The sequence below is a fragment of the Capricornis sumatraensis genome, chromosome 18, assembly GCF_032405125.1.
Source record: "Capricornis sumatraensis isolate serow.1 chromosome 18, serow.2, whole genome shotgun sequence".
In the NCBI taxonomy this organism is placed as follows: domain Eukaryota; kingdom Metazoa; phylum Chordata; class Mammalia; order Artiodactyla; family Bovidae; genus Capricornis; species Capricornis sumatraensis.
Genome location: NC_091086.1, coordinates 40,644,778 through 40,650,243, shown reverse-complemented (window position 1 = coordinate 40,650,243; position 5,466 = coordinate 40,644,778). Strand labels below are relative to the sequence as shown.

The following is a 5,466-nucleotide window of genomic DNA, read 5'->3' as shown; positions in this document are numbered from 1 at the left end:
CTCATATGACTTGACTTTAAGCCTCCTTTCATCCTCCTCTAACTCAATACGTTCCCAGTCAGTTTTTTAATGATGTATACCTAGAGCTGAATACAATGATCCCAATATAATCACCTGATTCACACTCCCTACAAAGAAATGAAAAACAGACTTAAACTATTGCGGTACTGATGATGATATTACTGTTCACCATGACAGGAACACATTCCTTAATGCAATCTTTTTTTCCAAAAGGATATTCCTGCATCTATAAAATGAAGAGGTTGTATGAGACCAATAGGGGAGCTATTTTATCAATTGAAACCTCAGGCAAAGACCAATATGCTAAAAAACCAGGCCGGGAATTTCCTGGTTAAAAGAAAGAGTATGGAAAGCAATCTCCAAATGCAATGCAGTCCCTATTAAAATTACAATGGCATTTTCACCAAAATAGAACAAACAATCCTAAAACTGGTATAGAATCACAGAAGATCTCAATAACCAAAATAATCTTTGGAAAGATAAAAGCAAGAAGCATCACACTTCCTGACTTTAAATTATATTACAGAGCTATAGTAATCAAAGCAGTATGCTTTTGGTATAAAAGCAGACACACAGATCAACAGAACAGAACAGAAAACCCAGAAACGAACCCACATTTATATGGACAACTGGGCTTCCCAGGTGGTAAAGAATCTGTCTGCCAGTGCAAGAGACATGAGATATGGGTTCAATCCCTGGGTTGGGAAGATATCTTAGAGAAGGAAATGGCAACCCACTCGTTTTCTTGCCTGAAGGAGCCTGGCAGGCTACAGTCCATAGGGTCACAAACAGTCAGACATGACTGAAGCAACCTAGCACACACACATGTGGCCAAATGCTCTAAGACAAAGGAGATAAGAACATACAATGAGGAAATAACCATCTCTTCAATATATGGCACTGAGAAAACTAGACAGCTATATGCAGAATAATTAAGCTGGATTACTTTCTCATATCATGTATAAAAATAAACTCAAAATGGATTAAATATTTTAATTTTAATGTATGATCCAAAACCAGAAAACTAGAAGAAAACATAGGCAGTATGCTCTTTGACACTGGTTTCAGCAGTATTTGTTTTGGATATGTCTTCTCAGACAATGGAAACAAAAGCAAAAATAAACAAATGGAACTACGTCAAACTAAAAAGCTTCTGCACAGCAAAGGAAACCATTGACAAAATGACAGGGCAAACTACTGAATGGGAGAAATATTTGCAAATCATATATTCAGTAAAGTGTTAATATCCTAAATATATACATATATATATACATATAAACAAACAACTCAAACAAAATATGAGCAAAGGATCTAAATCAACATCTTTCCAAATAAGACATACAGATGTCCAAGAGATACATGAAAAGATGCTCAATGTTACTAATCATCAGGGATATGCAAATTAAAACCATAATAAGATACCACCTCACATCTTTCGGAATGGCTATCATCAAAAAGACTATAAATAATAAAAATAACAAGTGTTTACAAGGATGCTGAGAAATGAAAACTCTTGTGCACTGCTGGTAGTAATGTGTAGCCACTATGGAAAACAGTATGGAGGCCCCTCAAAAATTAAAAGTAGAATTGCCATACGCCAGCAATTGTATTTCTGAGTACTGATGCAAGAAAACAAAAAAAAACTAACTTGAAAAGATATATGCATCCACATGATCACTGCAGCATTCTTTACAATAACCAGTACATGGGAGCAAACTAAGTGGAGATATATATTTGTGAAACGAAGATCATGGCATCTGGTCCCATCACTTCATAGCAAATAGAAGGGGAAAAAGTGGAAGCAGTGACAGATTTTATTTTCTTTGGCTACAAAATCACTGCAGACGGTGACTGCAGCCGTGAAATTAAAACATACTTGCTTCTTGGAAGGAAAGCTATGACAAGCCTAGACAGTGTATTAAAAAGCTGAGAGAACACTTTGCCAACAAAGGCCTGTAGAGTCAAAGATGCGGTTTTTCCAGTAGTCATGTACAGATGTGAGAGTTGGACCATAAAGAAGGCTGAGCGGCGAAGAATTGATGCCTTCTAATTGTGGTGCTAGAGAAGACTCTTGAGAGATCCTTGGACAACAAGGAGATTAAACCAGTCAATCCTAAAAGAAATCAACCCTGAATATTCATTGGAAGGGCTGATGCTGAAGCTGAAGCTCCAACACTCTAACCACCTAATCAAAGGGTCATTAGAAAAGACTGACGCTGGGAAAGGTTAAAGGCAGAAGAAGAGGGTGGTAGGGGATGAAATCGTTAGATAGCATCACTGACTCAGTGGAAGTGAATTTGAGTAAACTCTGGGAGACAGTGAAAGACAGGGAAGCCTGGTGTGCTGCAGTCCATGGGGTTGGACACAATTTAGCAACTGAACAACAACAAATATATTTGTGACAATATGGGTGAACCTGAGGGCATTATGCTAAGTGAAATAATTCAGAGAAAGACAAATACCATAGGATCTCAGTTCAGTTCAGTCGCTCAGTCATGTCTGACTCTTTGTGACTCCATGGACGTAGCATGCCAGGCTTACCTGTCTTTCACTATCTCCCAGCATTTACTCAAATTTACATCCATTGAGTCAGTGATGCTATCTAAATATCTCATCCTCTGCAGCCCTCTTCTCCTTTTGCCTTTAATCAGCACACTGGGCTTCCCTGTCCATCGCCGACTCCCAGAACTTGCTCAAACTCATGTCCATCAAGTCTGTGATCCAATGTTTTTCATTTGCCATGAAAAACAAATGGGTTTTCATTTGTTCTGAAAACCCAACATCCTCTGTTGTCCCTGTCTCCTCCTGCCTTCAATCTTTCCCAAAATCAGGGTCTTTTCCAATGAGCCAGTTCTTCGCATCAGGTAGCCAAAGTATTGGAGTTTCAGCTTCATCATCAGTCCTTCCAATGAACATTCAGGACTGATTTCCTTTAGGATTGACTGATTTGACAAGGCTGTGGTCCATGTGATCAGTTTCAGAATCTCACTATATATGAAATCTAAGGGAAAAAAAAAAAGTGAACCCTTGGATGCAGAAATAGATTGGTTGTTACCAGAAGCAAGGGGTGGGGACAGGCAAAATGGTTGAAGAGGATCAATAAGTACAAACTTCCAGGTATCAAATAAATAAGTCATGGAATGTATAGCATAATGACTGCAGCTAAAAATACTATGCTGTATATTTAAAGGTTAAGAAAGTAAATCTTGAAAGTTCTCATCACCAGAAAAAGAATATGAACTATATGTGGTGATGGATGCTAACCAGACATTACAGTGACCACGTCCATGGAATTCTCCAGGCCAAAATACTGTAGTGGGTAGCCTTTCCCTGCTCCAGGGGATCTTCCCAACCTAGGGATCAAACCCAGGTCTCCCTCATAGCAGGTGGATTCTTTACCAGCTGAGCCACAGTGAAGCCCAAGGACACTGGAATAGGGAGCCTATCCCTTCTCCAGTGGAGCTTCCCAATCCAGGAATTGAACCAATTTCCTGCATTGCAGGTGGATTCTTTACCAACTGAGCTTTGAGGGAAGCCCACAGTCTTGCAATATACATAAACATTAAATCATTATGGGTTGTACACCTGAAACTAATATAATGTTGTTGTTTAGTCACTAAGTTGTGTCCAATTCTTTGCCACCCCATGGACTGTAGCTTGCCAGGCTGCTCTGTCCATGGGATTCTCCAGGCAAGAATACTGGAATGAGTTGCCATTTCCCTCTCCAGGGGCTCTTCCCGACCCAGGGATTGAACCTGTATCTCCAACACTGGCAGGCAGATTCTTTACCACTGACCCAGTAGGGAAGCCCAATGTTATATATCATCAACATTTTTTAAATTTTTATACTGGAGTAAGTAGCCCTTCCCTTCTCCAGGGGATCTTCCCAACCCAGGGATCGAACCCAGGTTGCCCTCATTGCAGGCAGATTCTTTACCAGCTGAGCCACAAGGGAAGCCCTTTAAATTTAAAGTTTTCCTAAAAAAGTAAGGTTATGGATAGGATGACGGAAGATGGATGTCTGCTTACCTGAGCACTCCCGCACCACAGTTCCCACTTTTAGGCTTCTCAAATGTTCTAGGAAACCTTAGATATTTGTTCTGAAAACCCAACCTCCCTCATGGTGCTCTGCAAAATGAAGTAAAACTTTCTAACTCACAGTGTTACTTGCCTCCAAAAACCTTCAAGTGGTAAGACAATTTACATAGCCCAGTCCTGGGGTATTACACCAACACCTTACTGTTCACTCATATATTTTTAACAGTAAATTCAAGAAGCTTTTACTGTTGCTAGTATTAGCATTTTGATTGCTTTGTGCAGTTTGGGCTTGCCAAATCATCTTCATTCAAGGGCCATATACACGAAGATCAATCTAACTCTATCTTTAGTTTTTAAAAAAGCCAGACTTCTCATTAAAAATTAAGAAGGATAAAAAAGCAAAGAAATTTTAATAAGTAAAATAAATAGTCCCAAAATAAATCCACACACTTAAGGTCAATTAATTTATGACAAAGGAGGAAAGAATATACAATGAAGAAAAGATAACCTCTTCAATAAGTGGTTCTGGGAAAACTGGACAGCTACATAAAGTCTAGCTCCTAAAGTAAAAGAAATAAGAGCAAAATTAAATAGGGCCTTACTAAACTGAAAAGCACTGGCACAGCATAGGAAGCTATGAACAAAACAAAAAGACAACCTACAAACGGGAGAAAACATGTGCAAATGATATGACCAACAAGCAGTTAATATCCTAAACACAAACACCTCATCCAACCTAATATCAAAAACACAAACAGCAGGATTTAAAAATGGGCAAAAAATCTGAATAGACATTTTTCCAAAAAAAGACATACAAATGGCTAACAGGTTCATGAAAAAATGCTCAACATCACTAATCATAAGAGAAATGCAAATCAAAATCACAATGAGAGGAATTCCCTAATGGTCCAGTGGTTAGGACTCAGCACTCTCACTGCTGAGGGCCTGGGTTCGATCCCTGGTCAGAGACCTAAAATCTCACAAGTCTCACAGCATGGCTTGGCAAAAAAAAAAAAAAAGAATTGCAATGAGATACTACCTCATACCTGTTAGAATGGCTATCATCAAAAAGACCACAAGTAACAAATCCTGGTGAGGATAGAGAGAAAAGGGACCCCTCCTAGGTTGTTGGTGGGAATGTAAACGGGTGCAGCCACTATGGAAAACAGAATGGAGGTTTCTCAAAAAATTAAAATAGAACTACCATCAGTTCAGTTCAGTCGCTCAGTCGTGTCCAACTCTTTGTGACCCCATGAATCGCAGCACGCCAGGCCTCTGTCCATCACCAACTCCCGGAGTTCACTCAGACTCATGTCCATCAAGACAGTGATGCCATCCAGCCATCTCATCCTCTGTCGTCCCCTTCTCCTCCTGCCCCCAATCCCTCCCAGCATCAGAGTCTTTTCC

The 5,466-nt window shown here is 39.6% G+C and overlaps 1 non-coding gene across 1 annotated transcript; it reads left to right on the top strand.

Annotated features, from left to right (window-relative positions):
* The first annotated feature begins 4,956 nt into the window (after nucleotides 1-4,956).
* TRNAE-CUC (transfer RNA glutamic acid (anticodon CUC)) lies at nucleotides 4,957-5,029 on the top strand. The gene has a single exon. It is a non-coding gene; the product is annotated as a tRNA-Glu (tRNA).
* The last annotated feature ends 437 nt before the right edge of the window (nucleotides 5,030-5,466 follow it).